The sequence below is a fragment of the Sciurus carolinensis genome, chromosome 11 (assembly GCF_902686445.1).
Source record: "Sciurus carolinensis chromosome 11, mSciCar1.2, whole genome shotgun sequence".
Lineage (NCBI taxonomy): Eukaryota > Metazoa > Chordata > Mammalia > Rodentia > Sciuridae > Sciurus > Sciurus carolinensis.
In genome coordinates, this window is record NC_062223.1 from 70,337,501 (window position 1) to 70,357,003 (window position 19,503).

The 19,503-nt window shown below is 37.6% G+C and overlaps 1 pseudogene; it reads left to right on the forward strand.

Moving 5' to 3' along the window:
• The first annotated feature begins 7,996 nt into the window (after positions 1-7,996).
• LOC124959517 (interferon-induced very large GTPase 1-like) lies at positions 7,997-14,234 on the forward strand (annotated as a pseudogene).
• Positions 14,235-19,503: the final 5,269 nt, after the last annotated feature.

Consider the following 19,503-nt stretch of genomic DNA (forward strand, 5'->3'; position numbering starts at 1 on the left):
CAACGAAATTGAAACAAAAGAAACAATACAAAAAATTGACAAAATAAATAGTTGGTTCTTCGAAAAAATAAACAAAATTGATAAACCTTTAGCCACACTAACAAAGAGAAGACGAGAGAAAACCCAAATCACTAAATTTCGGAATGAACAAGGAAATATTACAACAGACATGATTGAAATACAAAACATAATTAGAAGCTATTTTGAAAATCTATACTCCAACAAAATAGAAAATTTCGAAGATATCAACAAGTTTCTAGAGACATATGAATTGCCTAAACTGAACGAGGAGGACATAGACAATTTAAATAGACCAATTTCAAGTAATGAAATAGAAGAAGTCATCAAAAGCCTACCAACAAAGAAAAGTCCAGGACCTGATGGGTTCTCAGCCGAGTTCTACAAAACCTTTAAAGAAGAGCTCATTCCAATACTTTTCAAAGTATTCCATGAAATAGAAGAGGAGGGAACCCTCCCAAACTCATTCTACGAAGCCAATATCACCCTGATACCTAAACCAGACAGAGACACATCGAGGAAAGAAAATTTCAGACCAATATCCTTAATGAACATCGACACAAAAATTCTGAACAAAATTTTAGCAAATCGCATACAAAAACATATTAAAAAGATAGTGCACCATGATCAAGTGGGTTTCATCCCAGGGATGCAAGGTTGGTTCAACATCAGGAAATCAATAAATGTAATTCACCATATCAATAGACTTAAAGTCAAGAATCACATGATTATTTCAATAGATGCAGAAAAAGCATTTGATAAAATACAGCACCCCTTCATGCTCAAAACACTAGAAAAAATAGGGATAGTGGGAATGTTCCTTAACATTGTAAAGGCCATCTACGCTAAGCCCATGGCTAATATCATTCTTAATGGTGAAAAACTGAAAGCATTCCCCCTAAAATCTGGAACAAGGCAGGGATGCCCTCTCTCACCACTCCTATTCAATATCATCCTTGAAACTCTAGCCAGAGCAATTAGACAGACCAAAGAAATTAAAGGGATACGAATAGGAAAAAAAGAACTCAAACTATCCCTATTTGCTGATGATATGATTATATACTTAGAGGAACCAGGAAATTCCACCAGAAAACTCTTAGAACTCATAAGTGAATTTAGTAAAGTAGCGGGATATAAGATCAATGCTCACAAATCTAATGCATTTTTATACATAAGTCATGAATCTTCAGAAAGAGAAATTAGGAAAACTACCCCATTCACAATAGCCTCAAAAAAAATAAAATACTTGGGAATCAATCTCACAAAAGAGGTGAAAGACCTCTACAATGAGAACTACAGAACACTAAAGAAAGAAATTAAAGAAAACCTTTAGAAGATGGAAAGATCTCCCATGTTCCTGGATAGGCAGAATTAATATTGTCAAAATGGCCATACTACCAAAAGTGCTATACAGATTCAATGCAATTCCAATTAAAATCCCAACGATGTACCTTACAGAAATAGAACAAGCAATCATGAAATTCATCTAGAAGAATAAGAAACCCTGAATTGCTAAAGCAATCCTTCACAGGAAAAATGAAGCAGGGGGTATTGCAATACCAGAATTTCAACTGTACTACAAAGCAATAGTAACAAAAACGGCATGGTATTGGTACCAAAATAGACAGGTAGATCAATGGTACAGAATAGAGGACACGGACACAAACCCAAATAAATATAATTTTCTCATACCAGACAAAGGTGCCAAAAATATGCAATGGAGAAAAGATAGCCTCTTCAACAAATGGTGCTGGGAAAATTGGAAATCCATATGCAACAGAATGAAACTAAACCCATATCTCTCACCGTGCACGAAACTAAACTCAAAATGGATTAAGGACCTTGGAATCAGACCAGAGACCTTGCATCTTATAGAAGAAAAAGTAGGTCCAGAGCTTCAACATGTCGGCTTAGGACCAGACTTCCTCAACAGGACTCCCATAGCACAAGAAATAAAAGCAAGAATCAACAACTGGGATAGATTCAAACTAAAAAGCTTTCTCTCAGCAAAGGAAACTATCAGCAATGCGAAGAAAGAGCCTACAGAGTGGGAGAAAATCTTTGCCAATCATACTTCAGATAGAGCACTAATCTCCAGAATCTATAAAGAACTCAAAAAACTCAACACCAAGACTATAAATAACCCAATCGACAAATGGTCTAAGGAAATGAGCAGACACTTCACCGAAGAAGACCTACAAACAATCAACAAACATATGGAAAAATGTTCAACATCTCTAGTAATAAGAGAAATACAAATCAAAACTACCCTAAGATTCCATCTCACCCCAATCAGAATGGTGATTATCAAGAATACAAGCAACAACAGGTGTTGGCGAGGATGTGGGGAAAAAGGTACACTCATACATTGCTGGTGGGGTTAGTGCAGCCACTCTGGAAGGCAGTATGGAGATTCCTTAGAAAACTGGGAATGGAAACACCATTTGACCCAGCTATCCCACTCCTTGGCCTATACCCAAAGGACTTAAAATCAGCATACTACAGAGATACAGCCACATCAATGTTCATTGCTGCTCAATTCACCATAGCCAGATTGTGGAACCAACCTGGATGCCCTTCAGTTGATGAATGGATAAAGAAACTGTGGCATATATATACAATGGAATATTACTCCACCATAAAGAATGATAAAATTATGGCATTTGCAGGCAAATGGATGAAATTGGAGAATATCATGCTAAGTGAGATAAGCCAATCTCAAAAAACCAAAGGAAGAATGATCTCGCTGATAAGTGGATGATGATACATAATGGGGCGTGGGAGGGGTTAGTTTTAGGGTTAGAGTGAGGGTTAGGGAGGGGGGCAAGAATGGGAAAAGGAGGGACTGTATAGAGGGAAAAGAGGGATGGGAGGGGTGGGGGAAGGGGAAAAATAACAGAATGAATCAACCAACATCACCCTATGTAAATTTATGATTACACAAATGGTATGCCTTTACTCTATGTACAAACAGAGAAAACAACATATATCCCATTTATTTACAATTAAAAAAAAAAAAAAGACAGATAACTCGGCCTAGGTTGGAAGAAGGGTAAGCTTGCTTTCTCCAAAGTTAGGGACCAGAGAGGGAGAAGAGAAAGGGGAAATCAAAACCATGTTGGTTTTAAAATAAGCCACTGTGGGAGAGCAGCAAGGATTAGTATTAAAGCATGAAATGTGCCCCAAGTGACACAAATAAAACTGCTTAGCTGTGAACCTTTCCTACCTTTCATGGAAAAGGAAGAATGAGGCATTGGGCAGTGTCAAAAGTCCAGGAACTACAACCATAAACCACTGAGTTTTACACTCAGATGTGGAAACCTAACTGAGAAACTCCATTTGAAATTTTCCCAGCTAGATTTTAGAACTCTCATGGACAAGTGATTGTCTTTCATTTCATTCCTCCCTACACTCCCTTTTTCGATCTGAATGACAACAGCTATTATTCTGTATCTTTCCGATATCATTGTATGTCAGGATTAGTGGATTCTGATGGCATAAATCTTTAGTTTCACAGGTCCATACATAGGAACAAACAGTACCCCAGGATTGATAATTAATAGATTACAAGAAGTTTAATCCATACTTTATCCTGATTTACATGATATTCTGGAGTTCAAGCTTGTGAATACTGAGATGATACTCTTAGAGTTTGAGAAGGATGAAATTATTTCTTGTTTGGTAAGCACATGAATTCTTAGGGACCAGAGAACATTGTGAAAGGCAAACTTCAAGGTGCCTATCAATGATTTTCCACCTCTTTGGGTCCATGATTTGGTATAATCCCATGCTTGAATATAGGTGGTACTAGGACTTCCTTGTAGAAAAAGAATATGGCACGGCTGAAGGGATCTAAGCACCTGTGCTTAGCTTACATTGTCTGAGCTTCCCTCTTAACAGATAGGAGGAATAAATTCTTCCATGCTGGGTTTGAAGAACAAAGTTGCCATACTAAAGGAAACTCCTATAGAAAAAAGAATCTTATGATGAGGAACTATAGACAGCCTCTAGGAGTTGTAAGTGGTCTCTAGAAAACTGCAAACAATAGCAACAACAACAAAATCAGGAACTGCAATTCTATAAACAAAAGAAGATGAATTCTGCCACCAACCTTAGGGAGGATGAAATCGGTTCCTTCTCCAGTGGCTTTAGACCATTTGTACTACCATGACAATATAACCTAAACCAGAACATAACACCTGAAAGTGGGTAAATTATGAAGAACAGAAATTAATTATTTCACCACTCTGGAAACTGGGAAGATGCAGAACAAGTCACTGGCATTTGGTGAGAACCTTCTTGATTATTCCTCTCATGTCTTCAAATAGTGGGAGACAGACAACAGAGAGGCAGAATGGGGCCAAACTTGCCCTTCAATAACAGCACCAATCCCTGGAGGCTCTATCATCTCCCAATGTAAATGTTACATTTTTCTCTATGAAATTTCCCTAACTGAAAAATCTGTTAACTTTGCTACTTAGATTTATTCTACTAAATGAATCATTCCTAAATTCTGCCTTCAGGTATAGACACAATTCAGCAATGTTCTTTGTCTCTCTATAACAGGGTGGCCTTTCCTCTGGTTCCCAATACCTTGTTCCACATTTCTTCCTGAGACTTCACAGAATTGCCTTTAACATCCATATTTCTACCAACATTCCAATCAGAACTACTTACATCTTCTCCAAAAAGTTTCAGACTTCTCCTGCATTTCTTCTCTTCAGCTGCCTTCACCAGAATTGCCCTTAATACCACATCCATAGAAATGCAGACTCTCTCCATCCTCGTCCTCCATGTTCTTCCACCTTCTGTTCATCAGTCAGTTCCTAAGCCCCTTCCACATTTGTAGGTATTTGTCATAATATCATTTTACTCCTCTATACCAATTTCTGTCTTAGTCCATTTTGTGTTGCTATAATAAAACACCTCAGATTGAGCAGTTAATTCTGAACAGAAATTTGTTGGCTTCACTATCACCAAGGAATTCTGGAGTTTAGGACTTCACTTATACACGTGGAAAAGAATTTTAGCACACACCAGTCAGAAACACAGAAATTTATTTAGGAAAGCAGATATTTATCCATAAGAGAACATTGCTGTCTTTTTAAATTTTTTGTTCTAATTAGCTGTACATGACAGTAGAATGCATTTATGCATTTTGATAAATCATATATAAATGGAATATAATTTCTCACTTTTCTGATTGTACATGTTGCAGGATCACATCAGTCATACAGTCATATATGTACATGAAGTAATAATGTCTGTTTTACTATACTATTCCTCCTACCCCCATACCTCTTTGGATTCAAACTACAGAGCTTTTTCTCAGCAAAAGAAACAATAATGTGAGGAGAGAGTACAGATTGGGAGAAAATCTTTACCACATGTACTTTAGATAAAGCATTAATCTCTAGGATATATAAATAATGCAAAAAACTTAACAAAAATAAAGCAAATAACCCAATCAATAAATGGGCTAAGGAACTGAACACATACTTCACAGAAGTACTATAATCAATCAACAAATACATGAAAAATGTCCAACATCTCTAGCAATTAGAGAAATGCAAATCAAAACTACTCGAATTTCATCTCACTTTTGTCAGAATAGCAATGATCAAGTATACAAGCACTAATAAATGTTGGCTGTCTTAACAGTGAAAAACTTTTGGAGTAAAGAAAGGAATATACACTCAAGAGAGAATAAGAGTCATTTCCGGAGGGAGAGATGCAACCCCTTGGGCAGGTATGTTGATATTTAGAGAAGGACAATAGCTAGAGGCTGAACTAAAGGTGTAGACAGGGTGGAGTTAACACAATTTGACATCAGCTTTCCTTGTGTCTACTCATCATGCTACTTTTTTCAGGCAATGAATCTGACCAAGGACTAGAACTAAGAACATGGGCTGGATGGCTCACATTTGCTTGTCTTGAATTCCAAAGGTTCATGGGCATTTCCTGGGTTCTTGGTCACTTACATTTTTGAGATTCAGTAGATCTTAATTTTCTGCACCCCCAAATTCCAATTTCAACAGTTGTGGAGGCTGGGAAGTTAAAGATCCAGGGATAAGTTTCCAGAGAGGACCTTGTTACATCATCACACATAGAAAGCAGAAGGGCAAAAAGGCAAAAGAATGTGAAACTCATCCTTGGTAATGGCATTAATACTCCCCAGGAGGGTTCAGTCTTCATGACCTAATCCCCTCTCAAAGGCATAATTTTCTAATACTGTAAAATTGCAGTTGAATTTCAACCTAAGTTTTGGAGGAGACAAACGTTCAAAGCACAGCAGAGGAGATGACTTTTTTATCAATCTAATAAAGACATGAAGAGAAAAGTAAGGGACACCTGGTAGTGTTGCCAGCATCATAGGCCAGAGGACTGATTCCAGGGGCCCCAACAAACCAGGTCCAGCCACTAGCCCCAAACACCAAGCAGAAAAGGTAATGGTAAAAACAGGAAAGGAAACTTTAATCAATACAGCTAAATTGGGAAGGCAAGGTGAGATCCAGCAGTCTCAACCATTCTTTCAACTTGCTGACATAAGCTTTAAGTTTAAAAAGGGGAAGAATTGAGGGTGGGAAGGTGCATGCATAATTAATCAGGTCTAGTTGATCATTCCCTCAGTTCTGGTTCTTTGAGGAGATGACTCCAGAAAAATCCTTATCAATTGAGGAAGCAATGTCCACTTGATGCTCAGGATGTTTGTCTCTCAGGCATGTGTTCCTGGAAGGAAGTGATGACCAAAGGCCTCCAGGCACGATTCAGGCTAACTGAAACAGGCAGCTACAATCTCTCTGAAAATCTGTCTGACCACAGTCTTAAAAGGTGCCGAGAGAGGTTTTATAAATTCAGGGCTAACTAACCCTGTATTACTAGTTTTTAGATAAACACTCCTTAAATTATTAACATGCCTCCATGTAGAACTGAACAGGAACTGACCAAAGCTTAAGGTAAAAAGGAGTCAGATACAAAATGAAGGCAGAGATATCAAAATTTATCCCGCTTTTTGTTACCCATAAGAAACTACATACCTAAGAAAAGACTCATTGCTTTTAACAAAGGCAGTTTTCTGATTCCTTGTTACATGGTATGGGGATGAGATTAAAAAGAAATTTAAGAGAATAAATTGAAAAGACATGGTATACTAAATTTACATTAACAGGAAGAAAGATGGGGAGAATACCCATTAGCTAGTTATGGTAGTGCCATTGAATGGAACAAAGAAAACCTGAATAATGTATGAGTCTGAAACATGTGAAATCTCATCTCATATGTTGTCCAAAAAGAGTGCATGAGGTAGGCAGCATAATACCACCCCAGGCATATTGCACTACCCCATAGGACATTGGATACAGGAGATTACTTGTATTGACATGTAGAGAGAACTTAGTATATAAAGTTGTTCATTTAATAGAAAGATGATATTAACAGGGGGAGAGTAAAAGCAGGAAGTCAGTGACAAGCATAAACTTTTATAGAAATGTGGTTGAAAAAAAAAGAGAGAGCAAAAATTATTAAATGACCTAAGATGTGACAGAGAGATAGGAATAGAGCCAATGTGGTTTTCCAATAATATGACATTGGAAAGATAAAGAATTGATGTTACCACCTGTTTCAGAAATAAAACATCAGGCTATCAAATTTATGCATGTTTTCAAACTCCAAACATTAGTCTCTGACTTGCCAAGAGTTGATTCTGTATAATAGAAAAAGCCAAAATCAACCTGTTAAGTTGCAACTCACCATGGCAAATAAAAATAAAATTCTATGTTGAGAACAAACACAATGAAGTTCATCACATTAAAAAAAATGGTTTTAAAAATATGAATATGTTGAAAAAAATTAAAGCTGGGGTTGAGAAGGTCTTGAAAACTTGCATCACTAATACACTCACACTTTTGATCATGTACCTGACACTTTCTAAGATCAGGGCACATTCAAGGCTAACTGAGTGTCTAATTTCCACATAGGCATGGCCACATCAGAGTACACCTCAGATGAAGCTCTGTTCAAAGAAAAAAGAAAGAAAGATCTGCAAGAGATGCTTAGAGAAGTGTGTCTGGATGTTGAGTACTGGTTACACAAACTACAGGAAGACCTGTGTGTGACCTGTAGCCAGGCCTTACAATATTTAACAGAAAAAGACCTCCAGAAGGTGAAATCCCAGGTACGACATCCATGGGAGAAAAAGACCCTAGAGAAGCTCATTGATCTATTCCACTCAAATAGTCCTCCAGAGGTACAGGAGTCACCAAGGGAGATGATGAAGAAAGAGCAGAAGCAGGCAGAACAAGCACTGCAGGACCTGAGGAACTTTCTGTCAGAAGGGAGGCAGAGACAAGAAGAGGCAGTATAGAAAAAGGGAGCAGAGTTGAGGCAAGCCATGGAGATCCCTGAAGAGTACTGGCCAGTGCCTGAAAAGCCCTTAAGGGAAGTCTTAGAAATCATGCAGAGACAACTCACACCCACTCAGCAGACACTGTCCCATAGGGAAAACCTCCCAGATAGAGATCTAATAAGATGGGCATCTGGAGGGCTGGCTCTGCAAGGCATTTACAAAACATGCCACCAAATGGACATGATAAAGAAGAGAGAGGAGCTACTCAGCATCCCCAAGGATTTCTCCCTCTATGGCCCTCAGCAAAGCACACGGATAGATACAAAACAATTTACATCTTTTCAAGAAGAATCCATGTTCACTCAGACTATAGAGAGGCTGGGCTTCAGTATCACTGCCTCTGCCAAAGAGGAAGGTTGGAGATACAGTCTGGAAGCTGGAGTGGATAAAAGCAAACATTCAGAACCAAAGGAAACTGAACAATTTCATTCTAAACACTCTTATTTCTGCACAACTAAGTTCAGCTACATCCCCCTGGCCTCTTGCCAATTTCCCATTGATCAACTCCAGTTCTCCAAACCTGCTCTTCAAGAACTGAAATGCATTGAAAACCTCCTGGATCAGACTGCAAATCCAGACATATTCCCTTTACTGAGGCACAGGACTGAGAATTTCTTCCAAAGGTTTGGCTCTCATGCTAACCAAGGCCCTCTGCACCTGGGAGGAATCTACTGGTGGAAGGCAACTTCAGAGGGTTTCCAAAGTGAGCAGCTGGCTGATGTGAAGCAGCAGACAGAAGAGGCACTGAATATTTACATAAGGGGCAGCTACAGTGGCTTTGGAGTAGATGTGACTGCAGGTATGAATGTGTCAGATGCTCTTACAAAAAAAGCCTCTCAGAACCAAATTTTCCAAAATCTCCAAATCAAAGTCCAATTATCTGTGGCCCAGACAGGTGGTCCACCAGAAGCAGATGGCGTTATCCAGTGGAAAGCTGGCCTTGTTGCCAGCAATCAAATCTGGTGTGTCATTGACCGGGGACTTCAGCTAGTGCCCATTTGGGACATCATTCTCTCCGACCACAGAAGTGATTTCAAGGATCCCCTTAAGGTGGCTAACTGCATGAAAGACAACTACACTGCTCTTACTGGACTCACTGCCCAGATCCAGGATGGAGAGGAATTGTTGAGTGCTATGCAGGAAACTAGAATTTTCCTAGAGGATGTGAAATCCTGGGAGATATCTGATCCTGAAGAGCAACTTCAAAAACTGATAGATTTCATGCAAATGTTGAGTCAAAAAATAAAAGGTTATGACACTTGGATTAACATATGCCTCACAGACTGGAATCTGCAGAATTTTCTAGTAAACATTTTCAACTTTTGCAAAAACTCTTCAATCCATAAAACTAAATTTATTAAAACACAATTTCACAGCCTTCTAGATCCTCACATCTACAAAGTGAAAAACTTTCCTCAGGTTCACTCCATCATACAATGGATAAGCCAACCAGAGCAAGAGCAAGTTAACATCTCCCAATTTTCTGAGTTCATTAAAATTTTAAAAGAAACACAGAATGAACTCTTAGAAGTGAATGTCAAATCTGAATCCCCAGAAACAGTAGAAGAAGCTCAAAGAAATGTCACATATGAGGTCTGCTTAGTTCTCAGATGCTTCTTGAATCACCTCCAAGCAACAGAGCAGCCAGACACACAGTTCTTGCTACTTTCCATTGCAGTTGGTGCAGGATATCAGGTGGAAAGCAATACTTTTCAGTATCTTCTAGGGTGCAATGAGTTAAACTTCTTACTGGATGATATGCAATATGCCCACAAGAAATACCAAGAGCTCAAAAATATTTGCAACTATAGAGCTCAGGCATTCCTTATGCTCACAGGTCTGACAGCAACATCTGGAATTGCAGCTATTTCTACAAAAGACAAAATGCAGCACATGGAATTAATGAGACAGCATATGGAACAGTCACTGTCTAAAGAAGTTTTACAAGTCCTCACCAAACATGGTGCAGATCATGATTGGGAAAATCTAGAAAAAGACTTGAGGTTACTCATTGATGGGGATTATGAAGCCACCATCTCTTCTTTGAAAATGGACAAGGTGAGAAAAGAATTGCAATGTCTCTTCCATGGAAAGAAAAAGTCTCAGGAACCACATGAAAATGAAAATAAACAGGAGGAGGTGATAGAAAATGGAGCCTTCCTAGACTTACTCCAGCGTCTAGGCCTAGAACATTACTATCCAAAAAGGATGAGCAGAGCTAATTTCCATCTGATCTACAAGACATCTGTGTACAACACCCAGCCGAAATCAGAAAGGGAACTTCCCTTCTATTTCCTTCAGAAACAACTAATGCTGGATTATGGGCTGAGACACTTGATCTTCAAAGATGATGGAAACACAGATCACCAGGTCTGTTCAAGTGCTTCAAGTGAGGAAAATGACATATTTGATCCATATGAAGACTTTGTTGAAGACGGTGATACTTTTACTAACCTTTTAGTCTCTAAGACCAGACCCGGTATTCACCCAATGGCTATTCAGATGGCCATTTTTCACACTGCAGATGATTTGGCCAGACAATATATTCTGACCAAACTATCCATCTGTCAATTTGCCCTGCCCCTCCTGGTGCCAAATCCCTGCACTCCTCAAATTGAATTCTCCCTCTGGTCTCTCAGACAAATTAGGAGGAGTTGGCAGCAAGGAAGTAAATCACTACAAGGGAAGACCAGTCACAAGAGTCAGCAGATGTGTCGTATCTCCACCCCCCATTGTGTCCTTCCTTAGAGTTGGTAATGGACTATCAGCTTCCAAATCTCTGAGCAATTTCTCAGAGAAGTTGACTAGATCTATGAAGCTCTGGAAGAAACTTCCTCCAAAAGAGACACAATTTTTCTCTCCCTTTCCCAAATTGCTGCAGACCTGATGATATCTGGAGTTCCCATAGAGCTGATGGATGCAGATGCTTCCTATGTGCCCCTAAAATGGGTGGCAGCTGTTTTTGAAATGCTCTCTGAGAAACTTGGAGACAAACGGCTCTTTGTTCTGTCTATCCTTGGCCTCCAGAGCTCAGGGAAGTCCACCCTACTAAATGCTCTTTTTGGGTTGCAGTTCACTGTCAGTGCAGGTAGATGTACCAAGGGGGCCTACATGCAGCTCCTGAAGGTGGACGAGACATCCACAGAGGAACTTGGCTTTGACTTTGTGCTGGTTTTCGACACAGAAGGACTTCAGGCCCCAGAACTCAGCAACAAGTCCCAGAATTGGGACAACGAGTTAGCAACCTTTGTCATTGGAATTGGAAACTTGACTCTGATCAATATATTTGGGGACAATCCATCAGAGATGCAGGACATCCTACCAATAGCTATCCAAGCCTTTCTGAGGATGAAAAAGGTGAAAATCTTCCCAAGTTGCCTGTTTGTTCATCAGAATGTTGGAGAAGTTACAGCTGAAGACCAAACTATGGAAGGACGAAGGCTGCTAAAGCAGAGGCTAGATCAAATGGCAATAATTGCTGCTGAACAAGAAGGATGCTCACAGGTAACACGCTTCGGTGACGTCATCAAGTTTGTTGCCAGTACTCACGTGTACTACTTTGCTCACCTCTGGGATGGCAATCCCCCCATGGCCCCTCCCAATCCTCGCTATAGCCACAATGTCCAGGAACTGAAGTGTAGAATCCTTTTGACTGCCAAACAGGAATCCATGGGAAGCATCATGAAGATATCAGATGTAAAATTCAGAGTTCAAGATTTGTGGAGAGCCCTGGTAAGTGAGAACTTCATTTTCAGTTTTAGGAATACTCGAGAGGTCATGGCCATGAGCAAACTGGAAACCATGTACAACCACTGGACCTGGGAGCTCAGGAGTCATGTGCTGGACTTGCAGAATCAACTAATCAAACAGATTCAGAATGGAAAAATCCAGACACTCAAAGCTAGTGTATTTGAGTCTTCAGTTACAGAAAGATATACAGCTATCAAGCAAGAACTTGAAAAATATTTTAATGAAGACCCAGATATTGAAATACTGGTTAAATGGAAAGCAAGTTTTGAGAATAAGATAATCTTCCTTAAAGAGGCCCTTATTTCAGACTGTAAAAGAAAAGCAAATGAACTTATTCACTTTAAAAAAAATCAAGAAAGATTGAATAAGAAAAAGATAAGTTATCAAAATAAATTACTGGAAAGGAGTTGAAAATTTACTTTAACTGTAAAGGGTAAAGAATTGAGTGAGGAAGAGTTATATGATAAATTCAATCAACTGTGGAAAAAATGTGTCTATGATGTGTCTTCAGATCTCCCTCAAGTTATAGAGCCTGACATAGATGTAGATTCTGAAAGCATCCTGTGGGAATATTTCCAAAAGGAGACAGACATGATAGACATACTAAAGAGAAATTCTGGAGAGAAGTTTCAAGTCAATTATGATGAGCATGTCAAAATGAAGAAAAAATATAACTTTATGACAAGGACCCTAAAGGCCCATGATATAGAGTCCATTAATATGATTACTGACTGCATTGTTTCAAGATTTAATGAAACTATTAACAACATTCACAGGCAACAATGTGATTACAATCCAAGTTATTTCCATGAAATCCTGAGAATTATAGATGAGGAAGTAAATTCTGCACCCACTGAGAAAAGATACACATTTACAAGTAAGTACACCACTGAATTATCTTTACATTTATTCGAAAAGGCATCAAAGAGTTTTAAGGAAATGCACAAAGTATTCAAGAGAGCAAATGATCCTGTAAACTATCTAGAAAGTAAGAAAGATGATTTCTTCATGAGCTTTAAGATCTCTTGCCAAGGCGCAAAGCATTTGTTGATTTTCTATGGAACAAGTTAACTCCTGCTGTCTCTGCCACTATATGGGAAAAAATGATCATTAAAATAGCTGGAGACATGCAAGCAACTTGCCCTGCATTCAATGGAAACAGGGCTAACCTAGAGAAACACATTCTTATTTCACTGGCAGAAGAAGAAAACTTTGATAAGTATTGCCAATATCTTCATAATACAAAATCATTTTTTAGCAGTTACATTGAAAACCATATTAAAAGATACTGTTCACACAACGAAAGTGAAAAAATAAAGACTTTTTTCAAAATAAATTTAAACAGCATCAAGAATGCCATCCTTTCTGCCATTCAGGAATCCACAGCAGTAGCTAAAGATAAAAGCAGCACTGTGTCTGGGTGGTTGGATTTGTTCTGTGATCACCTGGGAAACAATTTGTTCTTCCCACGAAGAGATCTGATAAGTATTGAGCACCAGGAGATAAAAGATATTGAATTTCTCAAAGAAGCCATGAGTTCAGCTTTGGATCCTGCAATGAAGAAAGTGGAACAGAATTGTTCAAGCATACCTATAGAAGAAATGGTTCCTGAAATTGAGAAAATACTCTCTGAACATCTCTGTGGCTGCTGGAAACAATGTCCGTTATGTAATGCAATTTGTACAAATACAATTCCTACACACGAAGGAGATCATAGTGTTCCATTTCACCATCCCCAAGCTGTCAATGGATGGTATAAGCAAAACACAGACCACTTTGTAATTGATTGCTGTACTAGTTCAGTAGCAAGTAATCGCTTCATACGTTTTGAAGATGACCAGGAAATCCCATATAAGAACTATCGGGAGGCAGGAGGGGATTATGCCACTTGGAGTATCACCCCAGATTCATCCACCCAGCCATATTGGAAATGGTTTGTCTCTCACTTCAGATCAAAGCTAGAAGAAAAAATCAGAAAAAATTTACAGGTACTGGTAAAATCCCAGATGCATGGGCCAAAATCACAAAGCAGGATGTGCTTGATGACTTGAAAAATCAATAATTCTCAATTACCACACAAGAGTCCCAGCATCTGAGAAAAAGGAGTAAAAGTCCCTAAAGGATCCTAAAACACCTCATCTTTATGAGAAACTTCAATATTTCCATTTTAAAAATGAAACGTGTAAAATTTTGCAGATTTTATTATAAAAGGACTTCATTCTCTCTGCCTCAATTCCTCTGATTTAAAGACAAATTACTAAAATTATATGAATGTATGGTAAAAATCCATTTTAAAATGCCTTCTTCATACTTTAAACTATTATTCTAAATTTTTTTTTCTGCTTTTGTGTTGTTTTTGGTTTGGGGGGGTTTTGGGGGTTTTTTTTTTGTTTGTTTTTTTGTTTTGTCTTTGGTACTGGGGATTGAACCCATGGGCACTTAATCACTGAGCCATATTTCCATTCCTTTACATATATAATTTATATTTTATATAATTTATAATTTATATTTTATATATATATTTTAGAGACAGGGGGTCCTGATGTTGCTTAGTGCCTCGCTGGTTTGCTGAGACTGGCTTTGAACTTGCCATCCTTCTGTCTCAGCCTCCCAAGCTCCTGGGATTACAGGCCTGAGTCACCGCACCCTGTGCTATTATTCTAAATATTTTAAAATATAAAACGTCTCAGAGAAGGTCATCTTATTACAGAAAATTTAAAATGATTGCAGGTTGCTATTACTTTCTATATAAAAACTCTATGGACATTTCAACCAACATTCATGTCTTGGTTGGAAGCTACGAATTGACTTTTTGAATTTTTAAGTGGATTTTTTTTTCACTCTTTGAAGTTGTGAGTAAGAGTTATCACCCTTAAATGAAACAACATTCATGAAAATTTCATGATTCCCAGACATCGAGATATTTACATACATGCTGTTGTAGGAAGGAATAACCCAGAGACTGGGCCAGGATACAGCATCCATCAACTCAGGAAACATTATCAAGGACATGTAGGAAACAGAAATCAAATAACTGTTTTTATTGTTTAACCTTCACTCCTTTCTTCCTGGTATCTTGGCATTTCTCTATTTGTGCTACGAAAGAGCTATTATTCATAAAGTTTTGACTCAAAAGCTGGTGTTATGCACTCCTGGAATAAAATTTATAATGACAAGGAAAATAGAACATTTTAATCATGTCTATGGAGATGGTAAAAATGATTAAGTCATTAATGATTACAAAAACTACTCCTTAAAGGAAAATTATCAAAAAGTATATATTTATATATGTCTGTGTATGTATTATTGTATGCATACACATATATATGCATGTATATGTGAATACATACATACTTTTTAAATCTTCCAGTAATTAAATTTTAATGTTGTAGTATTTCAATAAAAATTCTCATTTTACACATAAAAATGAAAGAAAATGCTTATCTCCAAGTCAAACATTTTGCCCCTTCACACTATTTCAGTCAGAAGGACATGATCATAATAAAAATTCAGAAAATTCTTAAGTTAACTAAACACATATGAGGGGGAGGAATCACCCTTCAGCAAACCTACTGCTTGTGCTCAGTTCTCAAAACTGATGATCTAAAGGAATCTTGATATAAAGAAAATTTCTTCATGCTGGACATAAAGGCATCTATTAGCTTCCATTTACAGATACACTCTTTACCCTCTATAGGCAGTGAAAGTAGTGAAGGGAACAGGAGACAAACAACTCGAATCTGCAGAAATGGAAGATAGGAGTGCTGACTCTGTCCTTTGTATCCCTGCAAAGTGTTTAAAGCCTACTGTCTTCAAAGTTTTGGAACAGAAAAATTATAAAGGATACTGAACAGTATGCTTTTTCCTTTGTTCTCTGAAAAATAGTCTTGGTGAAAGTTGGGAGCATCTCCTACTGGGATAAAATTGAAATGGTGATGGGAACAAAACCCCTGAATAGAGGTAAACAGTAGAATGGTAGTTACCAGAGGCTGTGGGGAGGATGAGGAAAAGAGGGAATGTTAGTCCAAGAGTAAAGTTTTAGTTAGACAAGAGGAAAAAATTCTGGTGATTACTGCACAGCAAAGTAACTAGTTAATAATGTACATTTCAAAATTGCTAAAGTTAATTTTAAAGGTTCTCACCACAAAAGGAAGTATATGAAATAATGGATATGTTTATTAGCTTGATTTGCTTAATCCACGATGTATACATACATCAAAGCACCACATTGTGCCCCATAAATATGTACAATTATATTTATCAATAAAATAAAAATTTTAAATAAAAATGTGAGTTACTAAAATGAGGAAGAAAAGTTGCACTGAGAAGTTTTGAAGCAAGTCTCTTTTCTTAAAGACAAGAATATAAATACCCAAAAGTCTGTGGAATGGAGGTGTCTAAAAATTGACCCCCATAGTTTTGGAATGCTTTTCCTTTGGTCTACAGAGAAAGACATACAAAAAATACCGTTTCATTTTCCTCTTGCCTCAGAATTCTAATTCTCTCCATTCCAACTCTTCAAAAATGTCTGAAAAAGCTATTCAACCCTCCATTTTAGTGGTGTGGTACATAAGTAGACAAGGTAGCAAAGGAAAAATGAGATCTTCCACTAATATTGTCATGATGCCTTCTAACATTGCTATCAGTATAATAATAGTGCCATGAAAACTTGGACTTCTGATTTAACTGCTGAGTGCTCAAGTGTCCTCATATTGAAATGATAGGTTTCTCATGCTCCCTTTGGAAAGAATAAATGAACCACTGTATTTAAATCATATGGAACAATGCCACACAATTAAGTATTCCATAAATTATAATGTTATACTGCCTCTCCTAAGTTCCTTACTTTTTTTACTTTGAATAAAATTTTATTAGAACCATGTTCATAGGTTGAAATGGTGTCATTTGAATTTTGTTGGCAGTATATTTAACATGGACTCCTTGGAAAAATCACATTTTAGAATATAGTTCTCAATACATGTGGATTATAACTTACTAGTTCAAGATGAATTTCAGAACATCAAAATTCTTTGGCCCTTAATCAGCAATTACAGGCATTCCAAACACTAATCAACAAATCAAAGGTTTAGCAAGGTCACTGCCACAATGTCTTACATTGCTCAGAAGCAAGCCTGAGAAAAAGATTTGTGTGGAAGTAATTATTAAAGAAGTTATTCCAGTAAATATGAATAAGGAAGAGAGGAATCAAGAAGAAGGAATTTAAGATGGAAAATAAATTAGTCAAGTGTTTAGTCAAAAGCAAATTAGTCAAATTAAGTCAAGTGTTTGGAGTTAAGGAATGTCAGCTTAAAATTGTAGTTAATTGCACAAACTTGGAAATTAGATTGTTTAACTGCATCCAGCCTCCACTAGCTGTCTGATTTTGAATGAATCAACCTGTCTCTACTTTATGCTCTTCACCTATAAAATTTTATCAACTCATAGAGGTGTGAGGATGACTTGAAATAATATATATGACTAGCACATGGCATGTGTTCTGATATTAGGTAATACTAGTACCAGGGAATGAAGTCATGTTAACAGAAGTAATTATATTAATTATTTGCATTATTATTGTTTTTATTATACTGAAATGTGAGTTGTGCCTACACTCTATGCTCAATTATAAATTTATAAAGAAGCAGGTTCAAGTTCTATGTTTTGATCCCAGTAGTGGTGGCAAAATGTTGTCTCATTTTTTTTCTCTGTGTTTTATTTTCTCTAAATAGGATTTGAAAAGTAAGTAGAATTAAAATAATAAACCACATAAAGTAGTGAGGGATGGAGGAAAGAAAGGCAGAATAAAACCTTTCTTAGGTTTCTTTGACAGTGGTTATTTGTTAGACCCAGTATCCTAATTCTTTTTAGTGCAATCCTGAGGACTTGCATTCATTCTAAATTGAAAAAGACTTGAACCAGAGAATGTTCTCCTTGGAACAACCTACACAATAGCTTAATTATCTTTGGTGCTTTCCCTTTGAAATATGAAAATAATCATGTTTATCTGGTAGTTTACACTGGGATTTCCATTAGCTCCTCTATGGTGGAAGAGAAATGGGCCATTCAGATCCTCCTTCAGAGAAGGACTTGAAGGAGGAACATACTCCAGCTAAGGGGAGAGGAAGAAGCAGCCACTCATCAGCTGTCACATCTTCACTGGAGTTCTTGCCCTCCTGGTGTATTTGGATCCAGTGACTGAGTAGGAAACAGAAGTCCAGCCATGGTGTCCTGACACAGGATGCCCTGATAGTTTTCACTTGCTCCAGAACTCCTGCTAGGTTCAAGAAGAGAAGCATTAGACATAGCTATTGATAAGTAGCTCATTAGGCAGTGATAATCCAAAAAACAAAAAAGGGTGAATTTAAAAGAGAGAGAGAGAGAGGTAAAACTGATGAGCATAGGAAGAATAGATATTCCTCCATGTCTTTGAATTTGGAGTAGGAGGGTGGGGTAAAGACTAGGTTCTGAAAATGCATTCCTTAGGAGTAGTGAGATAGAAGTAAATGTTAAATTGAACCAAAATAAGACTTGACTTGGTCCTCTGTGCTGGAGACTGGAAATATTCCTGGCAGAAGAAAAGTTTCCTCATTCTATGTACTAGGGTGACACCTACAGGCACAAATAAAAATTCTTTCCTTTCATCCACCAAATTAAATTTATAAAGTTTATCAAAGATTTGCCTTAGTATCTTGTTATTATGGGTTTCTGGAGTCCCAAAGACAAAGGAGAATGGGAACTGTAATTCAGAGTTTACAGACACAGAATCGTCGCCTCAAGAGAAACTACTGATCTTAATAAAAGTATCAGATCCTGCCAACCACGAATGTTTCTTAACTCTTTCTATTCCTCCCACTTTTTCTATAGCTACCTTCCTATGATCTTCCATCCTATGTCTGACTTATGGCTAAAGCTACATAAAGTTTCCAGTCTCTCTCACCATCAAATGGTGGCAAGAAACCTTACTAGGAAAAAGAATTTCAAGATATGGAGAAAAGATAGCCTCTTCAACAAATGGTGCTGGGAAAACTGGAAATCCATATGCAACAGAATGAAACTAAACCCCTATCTCTCATCCTGCACAAAACTCAACTCAAAATGGATCAAGGACCTTGGAATCAGACCAGAGACCCTGCATCTTATAGAAGAAAAAGTAGGTCCAAATCTTCAACTTGTTGGCTTAGCATCAGACTTCCTTAACAGGACTCCCATAGCACAAGAAATAAAAGCAAGAATCAACAACTGAGTTAGATTCAAACTAAAACACTTTCTCTCAGCAAAGGAAACTATCAGTAATGTGAAGAGAGAGCCTACAGAGTGGGAGAAAATCTTTG